The following is an 11398-nucleotide window of genomic DNA, read 5'->3' as shown; positions in this document are numbered from 1 at the left end:
GATCTTTCTATTTCACGCCCGATGCCGATTGAGGTCGTCCAGGGTCGGGTGTGACAGTTTGGTATCAGAGCTCTAGGTTAAATTCTTCGGGCCTAAGGTTGATAGTAATTGACGAATACGAATATTTGGTGATAGCTAAGAAATAATCGATAGTAATTGAGGAATATGGATATTAGGTGAAAGCTAAGAAATAATTTGGAATTTTTCGAGGATTGAGTAACTAGCTAATGAGGGGTAGACATGAGATTTGATGGTTAGTAAAATATTGGGTGTATAAAAATTAGCAAATTATTTGATATTTGGTGATATGGGTTATGAGTAAGTTATAACTTTGAGCTAGAGATAATAGAGAATTGTCTATATAGGTGCTGCGGGAGAATCAGATTCGTATCTAAATCTTATGATGCATTTTTTGACCACATAGAGGTCGAATCTGTCATGGAGTCCTACATGAAAGTTCTTTATTATTATCTTACGTTTCTAAGGGTTTTTGAATCGCCTTAACCGGACTCCGTATGAAAAAGTTATGCTGAAAACGGCATATGTTGGTCATTTTAGCGTTAAACCAGAATTTGGTTTTTGCTTTGATTTTTCTCTTTATTTGAGAGACACTGCTACTGGTTTACATGAGAAGTTGGTCTTCTTAGGAATATAGGAAATTGAGGAAATGATAAAGTGATCAGTTAAAGATAATAGATATGGGATTGAGAAAGATACAATATGGAGGTTTCATTTAATGGATTTGGAAGTTGATTAATAATTGGGAGATTATAACATGAATTTAGTGTATTATAGAATCTTAAGTTGAATAAATGAGGTCTGAAATTTAAATTACTGTTTTATTGGTGAACTTCATTGGGTTGAGGTTTAGAATTATTGAGAGTTGTATAAATGATATTCAGAGAGATACCGATGTTAGTGATCAATGAGAAGTAAAGTGGAAGAATATATTAGAGTTCATGATTTGATGATTAAATATGAAAATTTGGTAAGCTTAAATAGTGTTTGAGGAAATAAGTAAGATATAAATTTTGAGGATAAAATTTTCTGATATTAAGCATAGTTTGAGGTATGAAATTAAGAGATAAATATGATATAAGAGGATATATACGTTAATAGAAGTGATTGGTCGTTGAAGTTTGTGTGATTATGGTTTAAGTTTATATAAGGATCAAATTGAGCGTTTATAGGTCAGATAAGAAAATCGAATGATTTATAGATTTATTGACTTTTATGGGTGTAAAGATATTATTTGGAGTTTGGAGAAGATAAAAAAAAAATGATTATTGTAATTTAGGTATTCTATCTTCCTTGGTTATATGGTTTGGAGAAAAAATTGAAGTTTCGAGAATTATAGTCTAAATTTACATAAAAATCAAATTGAGTAGTTATAAATCAAATAAAGAAATTGAATGTCATTATAAATTTTTTAGGCTTTTATTGTGTTTGAGGATATTGCTTGGAGATGTCAAAAACTTTCACATTGCGATTTAAGTAAATCGTATTTGTTGTCCATATAGTTTGATGAGAAACTTAAACTTATTTGGAGTTATTAATGGGATGTAGGATGATGAGTCTAAGAATGATCTATATTGATTTTTTTTTATTGTAAGGATTTGATTATAATTTATAGAGGTGTTGCGAAAATAAATAAGTCAATGTAATATTCATAGAGGAAATATGTTATCGATATAAGGTTTATATTTGATTGATGATGATGATGACTTGGAGTTCATATTCATTATAATTGGAGTGAAAAATTATAGATATAAGTATTATTATTATGATGAAGTAAGATTATATGTTGATGCAAATCATTGATTCAAATTATATAAAGGTTAAAGAAAATATAATATCGTACATTGAAGTCTATAGAACTTGGAGATAGGTGAAATATATTTGATATCTATGCCATTGATGAAATCAATTGTGATTTAAATCTATTAGAGTGAGATTTGGTTTAGTGATAGGAAGATATGTATATAAAGTATATCATATGATATAAAATTGAATATATGATATTTGAAGTTTTATTGTGGATTTATTGGTGATGGAATTGACTAGGTTGAAGTTTAGAGTTACTAAGAGTATATTAAGATGTCGATATTGATAAATGATGAAGTTAATGGAAGGAAACATTCGAATTTGTGGTCTACTGATGATTATGAGAAATCTTGATAATTTGAAATAATTTTGTGATCTTGGAGATATTTGAGGAAGAAAATTTAGATTAGAGAATGTGAATTTCGAGGACGAAATTTCTTAAGGTGGGGAGAATTGTCACGTCCGTGTCTAAATTTCTAGAATTTATACCTTGATAGTAATAGATATTATAATTATTAGGTGTATGATTTTTATTTGGTGTTATAGGAAAAATTTGGAGTTAATTTGATGGTTTTATGTGTAAATTAAAAGTTTAGAATAATTTTTAAAAGATTATATAAAGATGGAGGATCAAACTGGATATTAATCAGATTTGGATATATATATCTATCGAAGACGTGGGAAGAGGTGGATATTAATTAGATCTTCTTTTTCTTTTCTCTGTTTCTTTCATTTTTCATCTTTCTACATCATTCCTGAACTGTTTCTCCACCGTTTCTTTGATTTACGGAGATTCGACTGTCCGAATCACTTGAAATTTAAAATATAGTATCCTTATACATAGATCTAAGTCCTAGCCGAAGAGTTTTTGAGTTTCGGTAATGTTTGGAGCGAAACGTCTTAGACAGGATTTAGACGAGAATTGAACGGGTGTATTTTAGCCGAGGTAAGTAACTATCAACTATATTTTGAGTTTTATGTATATAGATATATATAAAATCAAAAAATTTTCAGAAATTGATATTTCAAGGTTTATACGGATATTTTGTAAAATTGAGGTTTTTCACGATTTTGCTTTTTATTGTGAAATTATAGTTCAAATGAAGCTATTGATTATGCTTCTATGTGAATTTCAGATTTTACTTGATTATGTTGATTTAAGGCTTAATTTGATTTGAAGCCAAATGATTTATGGTTATGAAATAGTTTGGAATTTGATTATGAAAGGAAATTAAAGCATATGATGATTTTATGATTTTATATCCATCGAGAGTTATCCGGATCGGTGGTTTTATATTTGAAGACCATGTTCAGTGAGGGACATGGTCTGTGTACACAGTCTGAAGACCTATTGGGTATGGCAGCGAAGTGTTGGGTAAGGCCATATGGGATAGGCAATGTTAAGAGACGTCTCGACTATATATGTGGTTATTGATTGATACTTAAGGGGAGAAACTCGAGGATGGATACAATGTTTTAAGTTCATTTGGATTATGTTTTCGGTTATGATTGATTTTGATATAAGTTTTACGTTTGATTGAATACGATTTGGTTTGATAAAACACTTATTTGATTACAAGTTGGTTTGATAAAACATTTATTTGATTATGCATTGGTTTGATAAAATTATATCAACTTAAGTTTTGAGTATATTTTATAAGGTTTTGATTAAATCCCTTTATAAAGGTATATATGTAGCTATGTTAAATAAAGTTGGTTTTTGTAGCTGATAGTTTCTTACTGAGATTTTTGTCTCACGTTTTTAAATGTTTTAATGTTTTTAGGTGAGAAAGTACAGGATATAGAGAAGGTTACCGACTGTTTAGGTGAGGTTTGGAAGTTGGCTGCTTATTGTGAGAATTATGGTTAGAACTTTGGTAGTTCAATTGTAATATAATGGCGTTGGATAATTTGGAGACTCTTAAGTATTGATTATGATCTTTCTATTTCACGTCCAATGCCGATTGAGGTCGTCTAGGGTCGTGTGTGACAAGAACTGTGCAAAAGGTGGACCCTGTGGGTCTTTTGTTGGGTAGTTTGATAGGGCTCAAAAACCCTATCTTTGGGTACGGTTTTAGGATGGTTTTTAGTTTACTTTCTGCTAATAAGCGAGTAATTCTCGCATTTATATGCATTTGTGTGTGTTAGTTAGGATTTGTATATGTTTTATTTATTTTTGTGGTTTAGACTCATTTTCTGATCATTTTTTAGGCAAACATGGCCAAACTAGCATGTACATTAACTTTCGATTATCTTTTATGGCTAATTGATCTGAAAGAAGTCGCACCAAACAGAGTATTTACTTAGAGTTTGCGTGCGTGTGCAGGTCAAAACAGGAACGAGTTCGGGCGAAAATCGCATCGCGGGAACACCCGACAGTCACACAGAGCGTCTGGGCATGTCGCTCGTTGAAAACTAGCCTTTTTAGGCCAGCTCGGCCAGCTCGGCGAGCTGAACTGCGGGAATCAGCGGCCCCATGACGCCACGATTGACCCCACATCTTCCCACCTGCAAAAGGAAATGAATTAGGTCAGAACGAGGGCCCGAACCGCAACTATAAATAGAACTCTTAGTTTCAATTTGTAGAGATCTTTCATTATTGTAAAATACCTTAGCCTTCTCCCTTGAAGAATCCTCTCCACCTCCTCCATCTCCTTCAACCTACATTGAAGAACCTCTGAAGCTCCGCTCACCGAGGATTATTCAAGGTCCGTCCTTAAGACTTAGGAAGCCGCCTGCAAGGCAGACAGGTTCCCTGAAAGGGATTTTCTCATCCTTTTTATAATTTGTTTGTCCCTTGATACAGTCTATGAATCCTAGGCTAATTGTATCCCCATGACATTATTCCTTCATCTTTAATAATATTTTAGCTCTTGTTTTGTTTAGTTGATTTATTTATTTAATCTTTGTCTTACGCTTTATTCGATTGGTTTAACTCATTCATAAGTCCAAAAATTAACCTAGCACATATTGCGAGCCGAATCTGACCTAGTCAGAGCCTAGGAGATTGAGAATCTCTTAGTTAATAAGGCCCAAATTGCTGAGCCTTAGTGCTAGTTTTGGCCTTACAAGGGAATCACGAACTAGGGACATCAGAAGGATAAGTAGGGTTAATCGCCTCAAGTACAAGTGACTTGGGTTAGGTTTTTAATCAAATGCCTTAACAATCTATCTTCATTATTATCGTATCACCCCATGTTCCTTTGGGTAATTTCATTAGTGAAAGATCAATTAGGAGTAGAATAACTTAATTAGGAGTAGAATAACTTAGCTAGGAGTAGAGTAATTTAATTAGGAGTAGGTTAACTTAAACAAAACCAATTCAAACCCCCCAAAGCCTAGATAACACCATACGACCGAGTAGCTCAATACTTGCAGCAGTAGATCCCGTGGATTCGATACCTGGACTTGTCCAGATTTTATTACTTGATAATGACGAGGTACACTTATCCCTTAGTGAGCCTAGCGGTACGACGCCGTTAGGCGCATCAAGTTTTTGGCACCGTTGTCGGGGATTTACTTTTCCAGCAATATCGAACCAAAGGTCGAATTGTTAGTTTAGGCATTCTTTCTGTGAATATCGTTTATTTATATCGTTTATACCTATTTATATATAATTCTTTATACCTTCTATACTTGTTTATATCTTTTGTATCTGTTCATAATTGCAAACTTTTACTTATCAACTTTTGTGCTAGAACTTCACTTTTTCTCAGCATTCTCTGATCAATGAATTGACAAGAAAGAGTCGAGTGGCAAACTCAAAAGTTTAATATCCCATCAAGACAATACATTCATGACCTGGAGAATGAGGCTCCCAATCCCTCCATGGCTGAGTTAAATATGAAAATGGATATCTTGATGGCGAAACTGAGCCTCAACACCAATGAAAGTGTAAGTTTTGTGGGTAATCACCAAAGGTACAATTCTAACCCCAATTCTTACAGCTTTTATGATAGTGATTGGAGGAGACCTCAACACTCAAATCTGTCCTACGGGAACCCTAACATGTTGAGGCCTCCAAATAGATTTGTTAATGAGCACAGGGAAAACGAATTAGGAATGTTTCCTTACGAACAAGCAAGCCAAGTTCCTCCATAACCCTCTAGCTCATGAGATGAGGTACTGTCCCTTTTGAAAGAAATATCAGCCCAACTTACAATCAATGAGAAGGTTTGCAAGGACTTGAGTAACCAATTGGCTCAAATAAACCATGAGATGCAAAAGCAATCCCGAGATGCTCTCCCAAGCATGAAGGAAAACATAGAAATCCCACAAAGGGAATCAGCTCAAGTCATCTCCTTGAGGAAAGACAAAAAGGTAGAACCAAGTCCACTGTCGCATGCATCACTTAAGGTAAGTGAGGAACCGGAACCGGTAAGCAACCCCGGTTCATAACCTGAAACCCTTAATCATGTGATAGAAATAAATGATCAAATCGAAGCTTGCGTATATCAACTACCTTTTCCTCAAAAGTTAGAAAAGTTTGGATTTGCTTCATGCTCAGAAGTTTTCATTCTCTTCGACCTACCAAGAGAATCCAAAAGGGAGCAAACCAAAAATTTTCATAATATGTTTAAATTCGGCCTCTTATTTTTATTTAACTCATTTGAGGCCCCTAATCCGTTTTGTAGGTACGGATTGTTTATTAAGGAATTCGAGTTCCTAACATGAATAGAAGCTTACACCTAGGAAGGAGTTCTATGTCCAGCTAATCGACTATAAAGTAGCGCTTCTTGGGAGGCAACCCAAGTTTGGATTAACTTTTTCTAGGTTTGTTTTTCTTTTTTTATTTAATTATAGATTTTTGCTTTTAACTTTAACCAGTAAAAAAATAAATAAATAAAACGGCAGCGCCAATCATCAAGTTTTGGCAATTGCAAGGCCGATCAGTAAGTTGTCTTCTCCACCCTAACTTCTTTCACATGTGTTTTATTGTTTTTTATATGCAATGTTGGAACTTATTGCATGATTTAAGTGTGAGGAGGAGGGGTAGACAAACTTACAAAAATTGTACAAATTTTGAAATTTTGGTTGCGTCGTGTCTAGCTTAGTTTAGCGTTTTTGGGTTTATTTATGCTTTATTTATGTTTTTGCATGTTTAGGACCTAAAACCGAAAACTTCCTTCGAAGCTAAACTTCGTTATTTGTTTTTGGAGACTGAGAACCGAATCTAAAATTGCATGACAACTAGTTTAGGTGTAGGACACAATCCTTGTATCTGTAAGCGCATGAGCTAAAGATTGTATTTAGACCCTACTTTTGAAGAAATGATAAAATGAGTACTTAGGTAGATAACTTAAGTATTGAAGGCATGTGATATTGAATTTGAGCTTGGGGAGAACTAATAAACACAAAATTGAAACCCAAAGAATTGTGAGTTGAATTTGAGCCTAAGAGCAAACATCAAAAAGCTCTTTTTCTTGACATTTTTGTGTGAATGCTTTGACTTGTGAAAGATTACAGATTTTGCACCTAATACCGAGTTGAACCTGCATGCAATGATTTGAGATGGTAAACAATGAATTAGCCTCATTAGAATTGACCTTTTCTTTACCTTATTTTTTCTTTTTCATCTAATCTAGGAAGCCCCTTTGAGCCTGTATTTTGTAGCTTGTAGTTTTTCTTTCGTTCTAACCCAATTTTTGCAAACTATCACCTAGTTTGTTACCTAACCCGAGTTTTTTTGCAAAGCTCATATTGAGTCTTTGTTTTCTTCTAGCGCTTTCTCTTTGTTTATGACATTATAGTAGCAAGCCAAAAGGCTAAGAGGTGAATGATCATCACTATTAAAAAGAAAAAGAAAAATAAAAAGAAAAGAGACGAACAAAAAGGGGAGAACTTCATTCCCCAGTTCTTAAAATCAGAACGTCTCAGAAAAAAAAGAAATAAAAAGCTTAATCACTTCATATTTGCTAAAGCCATTTTAAAACTTTGTTTTTCTAGCGCTAGAACTCCTAACCTTTGTTGTACCTTTAACCCTATTCAACCACATTACATGTAACACCCTGTTCCAATACCATGTAGATATTGTCCGCTCTGGCCCAATTCCAACACATTGGGCCTCACGGCTTTTAAACGCGTCTGCATGTATTGGATTCTCATCTTACTAATAAGCCCCAATCACTCCCTCTCCATTTTCGATGTGGGATTCAGTTCATTCCTGCCCCCATCGCCATCCCTTAGGGCCGCTCCTTGCTCAGGCCTTCTTACCCCGGCGCCACCCATTCCGGACCGGGTCGTTACAGGCCCACCAGCTTCCGCCTGGTTCATCCCCGAACCACACATCGTACGTGGAGAGTCGGCTCTGATACCACTAAATGTAACACCCATTTAAAATAATAAAATAAAACCAAAATTTCTAAAACGTCATAAATCTATATGTATATATTGCATAGTTATAAATATCATACATATAATAACCCAAGACCTACCTATTAGTCATATAACATTATTTAGATAAAGAGGATACAAACAAAATTTCCAAAATTTCTAATTACAAAGAAAAATCTTTTCTTTTGTTTTTGCTGTATGCATATTCATATTATAGGTGAGATTTCTAATCAGCTTCAAAAAAAATTAGACAGTATATATAAATCGTAATATGAGTAATATAAGTAATTGGTAAACCAAACTTTCACTTCAACTACTAATTCTTTTGAGAATAAATTTAACGCCAACTTATACCGAACAAAAATATAGTTTCGATGTCGATTGAACTAATAAAAAAATAAATTGATATACAAAGTCTCAATACTTAATCGAGGTAGCAAAAATTAAAATCCTAATGACGATGACTTCCCATACTGACCGATCGGAACCGGCGTCCCTAATCTTTTATTCCTGAAAAGTGGTGGTGGCAAGGGGTGAGCTGTCGACTCAATAAGATAGTTAATTAAATACATAGGGCAATCACATACGCATACAATAGTGTTCTAGCATTTAAAGTTTACTAGTTATCAAGCAAGCCAAACCAATAATTGATAGATTACTATTAATTTATTCCAAGGCCCCTGCTTACTCTAGTCTAGTAATACTCAATGGTTGTTTGGCCAATAAAATTATTTCATGGGATACCCTGTCGTAACAAATACCCGGTATCTCATCTCTCTCTCTAGGTACCATGTCGTAACAAATACCCGGTACCTTAACACCCTGTCGTAACAAATACCCGGTGTTTATTTTTTTTTTTTTTCACGAGATCAAAATATTCTTTTTTTTCACATGTCAGTCGCAACCATTGAATATACTATCCTAGACAAGCTTTTGTTCTTATAATTTTCCAGCCGTTCATATTATCCAAACTTTATCAATTGTATCTTAATCGATTTCCATTCTATCCACAATAAGTCTCAGTCTAAAATCCACTCACGTCTTCACAGCCATCGATGTCAAATTCAACTCATTCACGTCACCATAGTCATCATAAATATATCAAGTATACATGTCAAGCATACAAATCAAATCAATAAACAATTATTTCACCGAGTCAAATATAGCACCCAAACATACAAGCACACATACTACGTATTTAATTAACCACTTACCTCTAACACCAAAAGCAAGTCTACTTAAACGTTTTCTCCGGATCTATCTTCCGCTTGATTCTCGTGTCCTAAAATAATATTTATAATATAAATTTGTTAACCAAAAGTTCGCAAATGCAAAAGTACTAATCACTGACTAATTAAATCTTTCGTTAAAATTTAATATATAGGAACAGTATAAATAAATAGAGCTATGAACCTCCTGTAACTTTTAATTTGAGTTTCTATCAGAAGCTTACATCACATACCATCAATAAAATAATTATTATATTATTTTGAAAAGGAACACAATTGAAACTCATGAAACCATATAGGTGAAATTGGATACCAAAAGTGAAATTAAAATGGCTTATGTATATTATATAAAACATGAAAGTATAAAAAGAATAAAAGCAAACTAGTAAAGCTATTGTCTAATTCCACAAACATATGTAAAACCTTTAAATTCCCCAATTCCAAAAAGAACCTGAGCATATTTGTCATCTAGTAGCATGGTATAACTAAAGACAAAAAAAAAAAAATCAATTGTTTCTTTGCATTCAGTGCATACCTGTGAAGAGGAAATTCAAAACCCAATCAATTTAATTGAAATCCAACATAGCTATGTCGCCAAAGAGTTGCGGCAAGGAACTAGAAAATAAAAGGTTCAGATTTTCTTTTCTGTTTTTTTTTTCTTTAAGAAGAAGAAGGCGGCACAAAAGAAACCGACTTTTGTTTCTCTTTTTTTTCTTTTTTTTTGAAACCCTACTTAATATATTTATATATATATATATATCTATTTTTTTTTAATTATCTGATAATATATATATATATATATATATATATTTATTTATTTATAAAAATAACTTATTTGTATATGTATATATTATTTAATTGTAATATAAATAAGTAATAGGGCTGTGAGGAACAGAAATGTATGAATGCTTTTATTGTCTACTACCATTATCGTTATTATTATTTTATGGGCGTTACAGTTCTCTCCCTCTAAAAAGAAATTTCGTCCCGAAATTTACGTACCTGAAGCATCAAAGAGATGCGGATATTTTTGTCTCATGTGTTCCTCAATTTCGCATGTGGCTTCGCGTAGAGACCGATGGTGACTCCAACGAACTCTCACCATTGGAATCTCTCGCCTCCTCAATTTTCTTATCTGAGTTTCTAATATCTCTACTGGTTCCTCCTTGTATGTCAAGTCCTTCACTACTTGAATTTCTGGTTCCGAAATCACGTGACTGGGATCTGATCGATACTTCCTTAGCATTGACACGTGGAAAACATCATGAATCTGTGATAGCTCTACTGGCAGTGCTAATCTGTAAGCCAATGGTCCAATCCTTTCTGTGATCTCATATGGTCCGATGTATCTAGGACTTAGCTTACCCTTTTTCCCAAATCGAACGATTCCTCTCCAAGGTGAAACTCTTAAGAACACACGATCTCCTACTTCGTACTCCATCTCACGGCGATGCTTGTCAACATAACTTTTCTGCCTGTCTTGTGCGGCCTGTATACACTTCTTTACTATTTCGATCTTCTCAACGGTCTCATGTACCAATTCAGGTCCTTCCAACTGTCTCATGCCTTCCACATCCCAACAAACAGGATTCCTGCACTTCCTACCATACAAAGCCTCATATGGTGCCATCCCGATGCTAGAATGGAAGCTGTTATTATAAGCAAATTCAATCAAAGGCAAATGCTTATCCCAATCTCCTTGAAAATTTAATACACAAGCCCTCATCATATCTTCTAGGGTCTAAATAGTACGTTCTGATTGTCCATCTGTTTGAGGATGAAAAGCTGTGCTAAAATTCAACTTTGTTCCTAAAGCTTTTTGCAAACTACCCCAAAATCGAGAAGTGAAACGGGGGTCCCTATCTGATACAATAGAGACTGGAATACCATGCAGTCTCACAATCTCATCCCGATATAACCTTGCTAACTTGTCTAACGGATCAGTTTGCCGCATTGGCAAGAATGAGCAGATTTAGTTAATCGGTCTACAATCATCCAAATAGCATCATGTT

At 34.1% G+C, this 11398-nt stretch overlaps 1 long non-coding RNA gene across 1 annotated transcript; it reads right to left on the bottom strand.

Moving 5' to 3' along the window:
- Positions 1 to 8077: 8077 nt before the first annotated feature.
- LOC136220215 (uncharacterized) lies at positions 8078 to 10044 on the bottom strand. Its single transcript, XR_010684435.1, has 3 exons — positions 9922 to 10044; positions 9372 to 9439; positions 8078 to 8131 (listed from the first exon to the last, which is right to left on the bottom strand). It is a non-coding gene; the product is annotated as an uncharacterized lncRNA (long non-coding RNA).
- Between the last annotated feature and the right edge of the window lie 1354 nt (positions 10045 to 11398).

The sequence above is a fragment of the Euphorbia lathyris genome, chromosome 2 (genome assembly GCF_963576675.1).
Source record: "Euphorbia lathyris chromosome 2, ddEupLath1.1, whole genome shotgun sequence".
Taxonomy (NCBI): Eukaryota; Viridiplantae; Streptophyta; class Magnoliopsida; order Malpighiales; family Euphorbiaceae; genus Euphorbia; species Euphorbia lathyris.
This window is presented reverse-complemented; position numbering and strand designations above follow the sequence as displayed.